Source organism: Mobula hypostoma, chromosome 18 (genome assembly GCF_963921235.1).
Source record: "Mobula hypostoma chromosome 18, sMobHyp1.1, whole genome shotgun sequence".
In the NCBI taxonomy this organism is placed as follows: domain Eukaryota; kingdom Metazoa; phylum Chordata; class Chondrichthyes; order Myliobatiformes; family Myliobatidae; genus Mobula; species Mobula hypostoma.
In genome coordinates, this window is record NC_086114.1 from 29,501,405 (window position 1) to 29,516,191 (window position 14,787).

General features: G+C 46.5%; 1 protein-coding gene across 1 annotated transcript in view; it reads right to left on the minus strand.

Annotated features, from left to right (window-relative positions):
- The window catches only part of LOC134358184 (glutamate receptor ionotropic, delta-1-like), a 901,838-nt gene that overhangs the window by 43,855 nt on the left and 843,196 nt on the right, over positions 1-14,787 (minus strand). The gene's annotated exons all lie outside the window — the stretch shown is intronic.

Genomic DNA, 14,787 nt, shown 5'->3' on the forward strand with positions numbered 1-14,787 from the left:
CCAATCCAAACTGAAGTTTGTGGAGAGGAAACTAAAATCAGTAGAAGCTGGATTGTCTGACGTCTATCACATAGTGTGACAGCTACTTTCAGAGCAGCAAGCCCAGTCCCATCGGGAAGGACAGGTGTCAGCCCTTAGAGTGACAATTCAGCTACTCACTGCAGACAGGCAGAATCAGGTGGCAGTGATTATTGCACTCACTGCCACTGTTCAGCAGCTCACTTCCGACAGCCAGAATCATGTACAGCCACTACTGCTCTCGCAACTTTAGCTATGTCCGTCCTACTCCCAGCATCTCCCAGATTCACCTCTTCAACTTCGGCCACTAATGCTCCGACTCCTGTAACTGAGTCCGGACCAAAACCAAGTATTCCTCCACCAGGCAGATACTCTGGTGACCACAACGCCTGCAGGGATTTTATTACCTAGTATGAGCTGACTTTCCAAGCCTAGCCTGCTCAGTTCAGTGATGATCTGCATGAACTGCCGTACTTGATGAATCTCTCAGATGGACCCCACTCAGAGGGTACTCTCTACAACACTCTATGCGTACAAGGTTCCCCCGTAGCCCAGTCACCTTTGCAATTTATTGTCAAGTTCAAGAGAGTTTTGACCTTCCAGAATGGGTTCAGGAGGCTGCCCACTGTGCCAAGGTAGAGCCATAGTGAGGGACAATGCAGTAAAGTTCGGCACGCTTGTGGTGGAGACAGGGTGGAACGGGAATCTCATGGATATATCTCTGGCTCAAAAATGGAGATTTCTGTCTCAGCAATTGAGTGAAAATATTGGCGTCGCGGCTATGTATTGTCAGCCTCTATCCACCAGCAAGATTCACCATTTCACAAAGGTGTTCTGACTTGTGCTATAAATCAAGCATACAGAACAGCTCTCCTTCTCTCTTGTTGTTTCGCTTGATCTGCCGCTTTGCTGGTTCTTGGCCTTCCTTGGTTATCTTGATACAACCCATGGATTGATTTCTCCTTAAGGCACTCCAAGAGTGGGGACCGGCATGTCTACTACCTGTCTGTGTCCAGCTCAAACTCCTGTCCGCAAGTCCACTCCTATATCAACTGCTCGTGTGGGCCTGTCTGGCATTCCAGTTGAATGTGTTCACTTTCTTCAGGCCTTCAGTAAAAATAAAGCCATCTTCCTACCTCCACACCAGCCATATGTCTGCACCATTGACCTCTGACCCAGTATGACTCCTCTCCAGGGCCTGCTCTTTTCTGTTTCTTGTCTTGAAGGAGGCATTGGCCTCAGTAAACACAAAATACCCTGCAGATGCTGGGGTCAAAGCAACACGCACAATACATTGGAGGAAATCAGCAGGTCAGGCAGCATCCGTGGAAATGAACAAGGGATGGGGGAGGGGAAGCAGGGAGGGGATGAGCAGGAAAGGTGAAGAAGGAATAGGGGAAAGCACAATGGGTAGTAGAAGAAAGTGGAACCATGAGGGAGGTGATAGGCAGCTGGGGGAGGGGGCAGAGTGAAACTGGGACGGGGGAAGGAATTACCAGAAGTTGGAGAATTCAATGTTCATACCAAGGGGCTGGAGACTACCCAGACGGTATATGAGGTGTAGCTCCTCCAACATGAGTTTGGCCTCATCATGGCAGTAGGGGAGGCCATGTTTGGACATACACATTATATGTCCATACTTTATTTACATACATATCCGAATGGGAATGTGAAGCAGAGTTGAAGTGGGTAGCAACCGGGAAATCCTGTCTGTTGTGGCGGACTAGAGCCCCAGCCCCCTCCCTCTTCAGTCCTGATGAAGGGTCTAGCCCCGAAACGTTGACTGTTCGTTTCCACGGATGCTGCCCGACCTGCTGAGTTCCTCCAGCGAGTTGTGCATGTTGCTTTGACCCCAGCATCTGCAGAGTATTTTGTGTTTACCATTCGCTACTCCGCTGCTAAGTCTCTTCGAGGTATGCCTACCCTGAAGAAGTTTAAATCTTCTCTTCGACGGGAGTTCAGTGAGACCCTCTCTCACTGCTCCCCCTCTGTGATCTCTGCCTCTCTCCGACTCTTCAACCACATCCTGACCCAGACCTGCTACCACAGCCACATCTCCTTCCTGGGAACGTGTCTCCACTGCCATCTTGTACCGCAGGGATTCCAGCTCCGGTTCCAGACCTCCCAGTTCCGGGCCCAGCGAGGATCCTAGGTACCTCCATTTTATTGACTGCTGCTCCCTCCGTTGCTCCCGCCGGATTCTCACTGCCATGTGGAGAACCTACGGGCCCTGTCCCTCTCTCGGCCACCACTCTGGGCCTCGCTCTCCACCGTCTGTCATGGACCTCTCCTACACTTCATTCTTCGCTGGATTCACGCCTCCAACCACCGTTTCTTCTCCTTCCTAGTGTCCAAGAAGGACCATAAGCTCGCCCGCCTGGAGCCCACGACGATGATCGCCTCCAGCCCAGACCCCGACCCCTCGAACCTCGACTTCTCAGGCCTTCTGCAGGCTGAAGACCCATTTGCCTCTGACTCTGACCCCAACTGGAACCACGGCCTCCCAGACGTGGGCACCAGCCCCCAGCGGGCCATGGACTCACTTGCCTCCGACTCGGGCCTCAGTTCTGACGCCTTGCAGGCCACAGGCTCCGCCACCCCCAGCTCAGACCGAGGTCCTGACCCTCTCCAGACCGGGACCGCTCTTACTGCTGCTGGGTCCTATCACTCGTCTTATTCCTCCACTACCCTCTTTCCTCCCCGTGACTCCCAACCTTCCCTCTACCCCTCATCCCGGCTTCATTCCTCTGATCTCTTATCCTCCTCTAACACCACTCTCCCTGAACATCCCAACCACCCCTCCCTCCTGAGACCTCCCACTCTTTACCCTCCTCTGACCCCAGTCCCAACCCTTGCCGTGTCTTCACCATCCCCCCTGACCTTCCCCTCTCTGAAACAGAATGTTCTGTCCTTAGCAAGGGCCTCACTTTTGCCCCCCTCCATCCACACCTCAGTGAGTTCCGTGCCCGCCATGATGCTGAACTATTCTTCCGTCGCCTACGTCTCTGAGCCTACTTCTTTGGCAAGGATTCCCCTCCCCCTACTGATGACCCCTTCTCCCGTCTTCAACCCTCCTCCTCCACCTGGACACCCCACCCGGGCCTTCTAACCACACTCGATCTTTTCACCTCCAACTGTCACCGAGACAACAACCGTCTCAACTTCACCACTCCTCTCTCCTGTTCCAACCTCACTCCCTCTGAACGCACTGCCCTCCACTCTCTCTGCACTAATCCCAACCTCACCATCAAACCCGCTGACAAAGGTGGTGCCGTAGTAGTCTGGCGGAAGGACCTCTACCTCACTAAGGCCCAACGGCAGCTCTCTGACACTTCTTCTTACTTACCCCTGCAACAGGACCCCACCAAAAAACATGAAACCATTGTCTCCCATACCATCACCGTTCTTATCAACTCCAGAGACCTTCCATCCTCAGCCACCGAACTCATAATTCCCACACCCCGCACGCTCAGTTTTACCTCCACCCCAAGATCCACAAGCCTGACTGTCCTGGTAGACCCATAGACCCATAGTTTCTGCCTGCTTCTGCCCCACCAAACTCGTATCTGCCTACCTGGACTCCATTTCATCACCAATAGTTCAGTCCCTTTCCACCTACATCCGGAATACATCCCATGCCCTCCACCTCTTCAATAACTTCCAGTTCCCCAGTCCAGACCGCTTCATTTTCACTATGGATGTCCAATCCTTATACACTTCCATTCCCCATCAAGACGTCCTCAAAGCCCTCCGCTACTTTCTGGACAATAGACCTCACCAGTTCCCCTCCACCACCAACCTCCACCGGTTGGCGGAACTGGTACTCACACTTAATAATTTCTCTTTTGGCTCTTCCCACTTTCTTCAGATCAAGGGTGTAGCTATAGGCACTGGCATGGGCCCCAGCTACGCCTGCCTCTTCATTGGTTATGTGGAACAGTCTGTGCTCCAAACCTATTCTGGTACGGCTCCCCAACTTTTCCTTCGGTACATTGACCACTACATTGGTGTTGCTTCCTGCACCCATGCTGAGCTCGTCAATTTCATCAACTTTGCTTCTAACTTCCACCCAGCCCTCAAATTCACTTGGTCCATCTCGGACAATTCTCTCCCCTTTCTCAATCTCTCGGTCTCCATATCTGGAGACAGACTGTCCGCTGACACCTCCTATAATTCCACTGACTCTCATAACTACCTCGACTATACCTCTTCCCACCCTGCCACATGCAAAAATGCTATTCCCTATTCCCAGTTCCTCTGTCTCCACCGCATCTGCACTCAGGATGAGGCTTACAGTTCCAGGTCATCTCAAATGTCCTCTTTCTTTAAGGATCGTGGTTTCCCTTCTGCCATCATCAATGATGCCCTCTCCCACATCTCCTCCATTTCCCGCACTTCGGCCCTCACCCCATCCTCCCGCCACCACAACAGGGACAGAGTTCCCCTTGTCCTCACCTACCACCCCACCAGCCTCTGGATCCAGCACATTATCCTCCGCAACTTCTGCCACCTTCAACAGGACCCCACATCTTTCCCTCTCCACCCCTCTCCGCTTTCCACGGGGATCATTCCCTCCATGACTCCCTGGTCCACACATCCCTCCCCATGGATCTCCCGCCCGGCACTTATCCCTGTAAGCGTAAGTGCTACGCCTGTCCCTACACCTCCTCTCTCACCACTATTCAGGGCCCCAAACAGTCCTTCCAGGTGAGGCAACACTTCACGTGAATCTGTTGGGGTCATCTATTGCATCCGGTGCTCCTGGTGCGGCCTCCTCTACATCAATGAGACCTGACGCAGATTGGGGGACCACTTCGTCGAGCTCCTCGGCTCCGTCCGCCACAACAGACAGGATCTCCTGGTTGCCACCCACTTCAACTCTGCTTCCCACTCCCATTCAGATATGTCCATACATGGCCTCCTCTACTGCCATGAGGTCAAACTCAGGTTGGAGGAGCAACACCTCATATACCGTCTGAGTAGTCTCCAGCCCCTTGGCATGAACATTGAATTCTCCAACTTCCAGTAATTCCCTCCCCCTCCCTTCCCCTATCCCTGTTTCAATCTGCCCCCTCCCCCAGCTGCCTATCACCTCCCTCATGGTTCCGCCTCCTTCTACTACCCATTGTGCTTTCCCCTATTCCTTCTCCACCTTTCCTGCCTATCCCCTCCCTGCTTCCCCTCCCCCACCCCTTGACCTTTCCCCCTACTGGCTTTACACACGGGACCTACCAGCCTTCTCCTTCCCACCCTCCCCCCACCTTTTTTATAGGCCCCCGTCCCCTCTCTCTTCAGTCCTGATGAAGGGTCTCGGCCCGAAACGTTGAATGTTCTTTTCCACGGATGCTGCCGGACCTGCTGAGTTCCTCCAGCATGTTGTGCGTGTGGCGTTGGCCTCAGGATTTATCCATCCATCAACCTCGCCAGCAGGGCAAGCTTTTTTTTTCTGAGCAATAAGGATGTCAAGCTGTGTCCCTGCATTGATTATCAACCCCTAAGTCAGGGTTTCTCTGCTGTGAGCTCAGAAACAACACACACGGCAGGCTGAAAGGCTTTTCACATCGGACCGAAAATCTGGCTGGCATCTAGGGATCTGCTCTTGAAAGTTCAGAGCTGCAAGTTGGCCCCACACTATGTGGGACCATTTGTAGTGGAGAAGGTTATCAAAAGGGTCTCGTATAGATTGTGCCCAACATCATCAGTGAAGAATCACCATGTTCCATGTTTCCCAGCTCAAGCCAGAGGCTACCTCCCTCCTTGCTCCAGTTACCTCCCCTCCCCCTCCTCCATGCTTTGTGGATGGTTCCCTGATCTATCCTGTGTGGCGCCTATTGGTATCTCACTGCGTGTGGGGCAGGGTCCACTATCATGTGGATTGGGCAGGGTATGGTCCAGAGGAATGATCTTGGGTTCCAGGTAATGATATCCTGGACAAGTCTTTCATCCAGGACTTTGGGCAGGTGCAGGTCTCAGGCACCTTGGGAGCTGTGCCTAGAGCGGGGGGCCCTGACACAACCCACAGACTCTGCTGCAGGCTTTGTGTGCCCTCGCTGCCAGGCTGCGGATTGGGTTCCTGCCAATTAGTGTTTCATTGTGGTGGTATTTAACTCCCATCCTCTTATTCCATTCTTGTTAAGACATGACCAGAAACAGAGCAATGTTAGTGCCTCCTGCTTACCTTTGTCTTGGTTCCAGGAAAGAAGACTACCATTTGGTCTGACACTGTTAAGGAGCATTATTTATTTGGTATTAAGCTACTATGGCAGAGATGCTGTATCGGTGTTAGGTTAAGTTTGACAGTTCTAGTTAACGGCCCTGTTGGTCCGACATTTATTGCTCTTTTTCCCCTTGTTTTCTGCACAGTTCCTAATAAAGTCAGTGAACTGTTGATCCACTTCAGTATCTCTCTCTCTCTGTACTTGGCCCATAACATCACATACTGTCACCAGGCTGCAAATACACCACAGGACTGAAGGTGGCTCCAATGTCAGAGATGTTGCGTTTTGAATCAGACTTTAAACTGACGACCCGTCTATTCTCCCAGGGGAATCCTGTAAACTCCCAATTTCCTAAAACTCTTTCTTTTGAACCTTTTCCATTAACTGGAGGCTCTCTCGTGGGAAGGATTGTATTGATAACATGACTCACCATCCATTGCCTTTAATGCTCTTGGACTTGAGAATGATTGATTCATAAATAGAAATAACAGGATTAGAGAAACTAAATACAGGCAGCCCCTTGCATCTCTGTGCCTGACTGGCCCAATGGTTGACTGCAGTATACTCTTATGTAAACAAGAACAGTCATCACACTCAAAGGGAGGAAGGGTTTTATAAATATGCATAATCCTTAAAGCAGAACCCAACAGTATGTGTGTTTGTCTTTGGGTATATATGTGAGAGTATATGTGTGTGTATTAGTGTGTGGGTGAGTATGAGTGCATGTCTGAGTAAGTGCACACGTGTGTGTGCATGTGTATTCCACAGGGGTAATAATAATTCAAGAGAAAATAATTGCAATTGCTTGCTGATTGAGTAGCATTGATGGGTGGTTCTTCTCTCTCTGACATTCACTACCCTTGTATAATGGAGGCTGATCATTGTAGAGAGCTTCCAAAATTCAGTTCGAGCCAAGTCCAATGTGCAGCGGCTATAAATATACAGTATTGGCAGTTTAGAAGAAACAAGGTAGGATTAAAGTTTACATTTTAGACTTCAGCTGGGTCTGTGGAGATTCCAGATTGTGAGACAGCTTTGGAATTATATTGCTCAGGTGGCTTCATGGACTACTGGCCATGGTCATTGGACTATTCTTAAAAATGTTGTGTGCTGTCCTGGTCAACACACAGTAGAAGGAGTGCAGAAGAGATTGATCGGGATGTTGCCTGGATTGGCGGGTTTAGTTACAAGGAGAGATTTGGATAGGCTGGAATTGTTTTCACTCGGAGTGCAAGAGGCTGAGGGGTGATCTGATAGAGGTTTATGAAATTATGAGGGGCATAATAGGGCACATAGCCACAATCTTTCTCAAAGGGAAAAACAAAAGGCATAGGTTTAAACTGAGAGGAAAGTACTTAAAGGATGTCTTATGGCCAAGATTTTCACATAGAGGGTGATGGGTGTATCGAACAAGCTGTCAGAGGAGGTAGTTGAGCCAGGTACAATCACAGCATTTAAAAATTGCTTGACTGGATAGAAAAAGAACAGGGGCCTAATGGAAGAAAACTGGATTGGTGTAGTCAGGCATCTTGGTTGGCATGGATGTGTTGGGCCGAAGGGCTTGCTTCTGTATCTGACTCTGCATGGCTATCATTCTTGTAAAGTGAAGTCTGGCACATGACCCTGAATTCTGATAACCAGAAACATTAACTCTTTCTGTGCCCACAGATACCTGTTGAATACCTTCAGTGTTCTGGGCTTTGTTTAAAATTTCCTACAGTCTAAAGTTCAGAATAAATTTATTATCAAAGTATGTATATGTTACCACACACTACCTAGAGATTCATTTTCTTGCAGGCATTTACAGGAGAAAAAGAAATACAATAGAATTTTACGAAAAACTATACAATTTACAGGCAAAGATTGACAAGCACCAATGTGAAAAAGACAAAGTGCAAATGAAATGTCCAGCTTCTATCAGCAGGTCCAGGCCAAAGGAGACAATAGATTACGAACAACCATTGGCTTAACACTTGGAAGAATCATCTCAGAACTTGAACTGAGGCCGCCTGTGTTTAGGCTGCTGTTGGTCAGGCAGCAGGCTAATACCACAAATCATTATTTTCATTATTTCATTCAATCCATCCTCTCAAGGGACGGCTTACTCGCTTTGCTACAGCTACAGGCTCAAATGCTAGTGCCATCACAGTTCTTTTAGCTTCCCGTAATGGAAGCTGGGAAATATAGATGAGATGGATGGCTTTAACACAATGGCTTTTCAGTATTCTATTCATTTAAGCAGAATATTGAATATCTACAGTTTTTTAAAACAGTAAGATACAATGTTATCTTCTTTTGTATTCAAGCAGAAGAATTTTATCTTTGACCTATTCCATACTCTAATATGTAATTGAGCAAGTGTACAGTTAATTTATTTTTGAGCTTGTTCTTTATTCTGACTTCCCTCTGTGAGAATTGTACTTAGATTGATTTCAATCAACTTCTAGTAGCTGGGCTTCATTGCTAAAATAAATCTAGGGCAATTTGACAAAGTTTCTAAGCCCCTGGAATTTTTTGTTTATTGTGAGACTTGTCATATAGGAAAAGGGTCTGACAGAAAATATCCATCAGTACTCCCAGAAATTTGTGTTTTGCAAAAGTTCTAGTTTGGATATTAGGATTTCGGATGAAGTCAGTGAGATAACATAGATGGAGGTGGGTGAAGAACAGGTGCATAATTGTTTGAAAATACACAATCAGTGCATGGTATTTGTTGAATAATGCTCTTAGAGGAAAAAGCAAACACTCTGAATATACAAGCAAGCTAATTTTTCAGTATTCCTTAAGCATCCAGGTTTGGAGAGAATAAGGCCACTGGCTTAGATCCGTCAAGATCAATGATGTGCATTTTGCTCATCTCACATGATGGGTTATCCAAGTTCTACCTCAGTTCATTGCAATTGCAAACAGTGAGCATAATAACAGCCATTATGCTGCAGAAACATTTTCACTTGAAGCAGTGGGGTTTCTATAACCAAATGCAGCAATGCGCTTCACAAAACTACACAATGAATTCTTAGCTTCTAGTGCACACGATAGATAAGGGCACTAAAGTAAAAGATAATATAAAAGTATAGAATGCTGGAGTTTAATCTTCATAATCTCTTAGAGCTCACTTCACATTTGCAGACCCTGTTGCCATAGCTCTTGTTCCCATTTGTCTTTACCTCCCTTCAAACTAATTGACTGACAATGCTTCCTGGGCCGGCTACACTTTATTTGGGGATTGTATGATCACAGACACCTTATTCCAGCTCCAATCATATTGCCATATCCAAGATTACTGCCTGATCTATTTATTGATCCAGGATTTGTATAGACCCACAGGTAAGCGTGTAAAGGAAGGGATGAAGTGACAATCCCAGCAAAAATTAAAAACAAACAAAGCAAATCATCTCCAGCTTTGATGATCCTGCCTGGAGATATTCCCCTAAAATGAGCCAGAACAAGATTTCACTCCCACATCATTAACAAATGAATGTACTGTGGAAAATTAAAGAACAACACAGAATCCTTTACTGCAACATAAATAAACCAAGCCAAAAACAGCTGGAGGAACTCAGAGTCAGAAAGCATCTGTAGAGGGAAGTGAACTGATCATGTTTTGGGTCAAGGCGTTCTAACATCTGAACTCTCTGGCTGTCTTGAATCTTTGAGGAGGCCCAGAACCAGGCCAATTTCTGGCTGTGGCCTTTCCTCCCAGCTCTTGCTTATCTGGACACTTCTCTGTTACACAAAGAGTGGTCATTCCTTTTGGCCATGACTGTTAGCAGTCTTTCATCCCACTTCCCACACCTATCCCTCGGTGCTGAGGGGTTCTACTTCCACCTTGGAAAACTGCATCGCTATTCAGTAGAGCGGAGAACTTTCGAGCAAAACCTTCATTTTACTGTGACATTGCAATGCCTACCTACAGCTGGCATTACAATCAGTGGAACTTGTTGTCATATGTTGGGGTGAGGAGCGATCCTGATAGGTGGACTGGGGCGGATGTTGGCCACATTCTGAACGACACTGGAGAGGTCAATGTTGGCTCGAACAGAATGCAGCTGGGCATTTCCTAGAGTGAAACTGAGTGTCTAGAGTGACGCTGGCCTGGGCTTCTGCTGCCCTTGGGTGAATGACTGATGTCTTCAGCCATATACCTCAGATCAGGAGATTGACATTAAACAATAGTTGGGAGACACCTTGATTTGAACCCACTTCAATATCCAGAAAGATACGTAGATCTTTTCTGCAGATCAACAATGAGTGAAATCAGATGACAGTAAAACAAGATTATTGTCCAATGACAAAATCCAAAGCCTTAAGGTTAAACTTCAAAGCTATTGGGCAAATGGAATAGCTTTCAATATTCATAACTCATGCACCCTCATCTAATATCTCCAGATCATTTCACTCATTAAGATTTTGTTTTGATCTAGGAGCTTCTGTTTTAAGATTCTCTTCCTACTTTTCAAACTTCTCTGTCGTCTCACCCTTGCCCATCTCTATACCATCTTCCAACCCTGTAACTTTCTGAGATCTCTGTCTTCCCACAACCCCCAGATCTGACCTTGATTTCAGCCCCAGATCAGCTCCTGAGGCCCTGAGATCTGAAAATCTTTCTCCAAGCTCTTGTGCTGCTTTATCTTCTCTCTTTGCCTTCAAGATATTCTTTTAAATCTACCTCTGACCAAGCTTCTGGTTGGTCATCTGACAATCATTCCTGTGAAGCTCCTTGCTTTATATTGTGTTTTGCACATTGCTATTGTCTGTGATTTCCTGGGTAAATTAAGTTTCCACTGGTTGGACAGATAATTGAAGGTCGCTGTTCCCTTCCTCAGGACACATAATATTGGACAGGGAAGCCCATGATTTTGATAAGTTCATGGACCCCACTGGAGTTCTCTTATTCTGGTTATGAGGGCATAACAACATGAAGAAATTAAAAAGAAAAGGGGCAATTGGAATCTTAATGACCTGGAAAATTAAAAATAAAACTTCAAGTGTCCAAGCAATTATGTTTGTTCTTTTTGTCTCAGCCCAGTGAGTTCTGACAAGTTCTGATCCTGTTCCATCTAGTGCTGCAGGGGTCGGCTTCACTTTTTTTAGTGTTTATAATCTAATGGATCAATTCTCTCAGTGTCCTGGGGAGGTCAGAAGTATGTACATTTCCTTCCGAAAGCAAATTAAGTCCCTCTGGCAGGTAGAAATTCGGAGCACAGGGCAGATTCAGCGATGACTGAACAAGACAACCGACGAGGGTATAATTGAGATTTCACTTCTGGAGAATGAAATAACTAACATTGTATCAGCATGGAGGGAATATCATTAGTCTGGAAGCAGTGGTGTATGCCAGAATTGAGATGTGAATTGGGTATGTGCAACAGAAGTAAAAAGAACAAAGGATAATATATATCTAATAAAGGCCATGTCAACAAACTATTTGCAAAATTGAAATCCCCAAATGACACACACAAAATGCTGGAGGAACTCAGCAGGCCAGGAGTAAATTGTGAATGTTTCAGGCTGAGACCCTTCTTCAGGTCTCAGGAGTTTACTCTTTCCCATAGATGCTGCCTGGCCTGCTAAGTTCCTCCAGTATTTTGTGTATGTTGCTCTGAATTTCCAGCATCTGCAGATTTTCTTGTGTTTGTGAATCCTCAAGTGACTTCCCTTTCATAAAGAACAAGAGATGAGGTCCTTAAACACTAATCCACAGCAGGCCCATGGCTCATGAAAGTCAGAGAAGGAGAGGAGGTGAGGGAATGCCAAGTAAAGGCTGTTGATGATACATGCAAGCACTCAATGAGTTTGGAGCTGTAATTTCAAAGGTTATCTTCATTCTCTTTTGAAATGGTTTAAGTCTTTGAAACTGAAATCTCAATGGGCCTTAACGTTCCTGATAATAACTCCTCTACTGCAGTTAGCTGAAAAGTTAGGGAGAAAGTGCTCCAGCAGAAATTGACCGAGAAATACCTTAGGGAAATCTCAAACAATTAGTTTTAATACGCCCCCATCTTTAGCTTTGTGCCTCTATATATTTATAATGATTCATGGTTCCACTGTCCCTCTAAGGTCTTTGCAAGCTTTGGATTCTGGCTTTGTGCCACCCTGATTTTAATCACTCCTCCAAGGGAGAGTGGGATTCTTCAAGTGTTTGCAATGTTTGCAAACATTAATCTTAAAGTTCCACTTTTGTCCTTAGTTCAATTCACCTTGTAATAGAATGAAACTAAGACCACTGACTGCAGGAACCATGGCCTTACAAAGCCACAAAAATCTGTGGGCTTTGATCTGTACCTGGTAACATTCTGACTGAGACCACGGCACTGGGTGACAATGTGGTCCATCTGCCTTCACCCTGTGAAAGACGATCTTCAGTGGAGCTACTAAGACTTGATGTTTCAATCCCTATGGTAAGTCGGCACTCTCAATGTTGGCAGTGGGCTTGGAGTGCTGACAAGGAAGGTAGGTATGTCATTGGGTTCATCAGGTGGGCACTCTCCTTCTTTGACGTTTCGTTGATAGGCCCACGACGTCTCCAGAGGGCTCAAAGGTGCTACCTGGCGTCCCAGATACACCCCCCTCAGTTCCATACCCTCCTGTCTTCATCTTGCAGCCCAGTTGTTGTCTTTCTTTTTAATCCAAATCCAATTGCTGCTTTCTTCTACTGCATTTGACAAGGACTTGATTGCTTGTTGGAGGGAGTGACCCATCACCCCCATCTTCTTCAATAGACTGGTCGTAGATGTAGCAACGAATCCCCTGCATCCCACTACTACAGAGAAAATCTTGGTCTTCCAGCCATTCTGGGCAGCTTCAGTTGCCAGTTCAGAGTACTTGGTCTTTTTCCTCTCATAAGCTTCTTCAACACCATCTTCCCATGGTACTGTCAATTCCACAACATATGCCAACTTGGCTGTTGTGGACCACTGGACCAATGTCTGGCCAGAGTGTTGAAGCTGCAATGTCCAGGGGAAGCACAAGGTTTTTTTCCCCCAAGTCCACGTCCATTTTCCAATCCCGAGCAACCTGCAGAACGCTTACATCTTTTGATGTTATATGGTGCTCTGGAGGTTGGCCTGCTGGTACAAATCGTGTGATGTGGACATTTCCTGCTGATGTTTGCGGGAGAGCATTTGTGGTGATTCGCCTCTGTTCCAAGATTGATGCCAGTTGTCTGAGAACTTGGTTATGCCGCCCAGTGTACCGCCCCTGGTTAACACTGATTTCTTGGCTCGTCGTTTACATTGCTGTAAGATGTCTGAAAAGCAAATGTGAGCGACTGGCACATTCCTAGGTGCAGAAGTAAGCCCGGCGGGACATACTCACTGCAGTTACAACAAGAGCTCTGGACTGAAGGACCACATTCTGGGGTCCTGCCACCACGGGGAGACTGGACTCTCAATCACATCATGGGTGTATTGTTTTAGGGAAAAACATGAATGTCACTAATACAATGAGTCAGTGACATTCATGTGCTACAACGTAGGCTGAGAAAAGGCATGTATATGTACGTTATGAATAAAGTATATTTTTGAAATGAAAAAAATAATAAATCTGAAGTCTGTAATTGGTTGTCCGATGTCTATGAGTGTGGGAATCTGGGGACAATGAATGGAGGTCCAGAGGCTTCCTGTCCTGGGGTTGGAAACCTGATTTTGTGTATGTATGTGGGATGGGAAAGGGGCTTGTTTTACAGTTGTTGTCTTGTTTTGTTTCGGTGTTGCTTGTGTTGTTCTGCAGAACATCGTGGACATGGTGTGTTGGTGCTGGAATGTGTGGCAATACTTGTGGTCTAGCCCCAGCACAAGCTGGGGAACGCTGGTTGTTAACACAAACAATGCACTTCACTGTATGCTTCGATGTACATGTGACAAATGAATCACAATTTTAATCTAATATCAAGTCAGCGTGTGTTCCATGGGGTCAAATACAAGAGATGCATGGTATCAAATCTAGGGACCTGTATCTACAGCCAACTGCTTTCATGGAGCTGTTTCAGGGCAGTGAACAGGAAGGAGAAAAGAAGAAGGTAATGGTATGGGTTATCAAACTGACACCCACCTTCGACTTTTCTTGAAGTTCAGACTGCAACATTCTGTGCTGGGGAATCATTAGTTATTTTGCTGAAGGCTTAATTAAGTCTAACAGACCAAACCTAGCATGGGATTTGCACCACTCACCAACCACCCATGTGCATGGGGCCACATGACCATTGATGTCACTTCCTGACTAACATGGAAACTACTGGCAACAGTTCTCAGCCCATGGTGGGATGTGTCTTCAGACTCAATTTCCACACAGAGAAAGGATACAGCTGACCAATGTCACCAGAGAGTCCATGCCAATCATCTGAGAGGAAGTGAAATTATAAGGTTATTTCCTGACTCTAGTCTGATATTTTGGGAATTTGGGCAAAAAATGATTTGGGGAAAGTAGGAACACCATGTAAGTTATTATGACTATGAAAATGTGTGACATGACTATTCCATTGAGCCTATATCAATTTCTCAAAGGAGAAATTTTCTAAAGGAGAACAATTTTTTCCTTGTGCTCATTGACA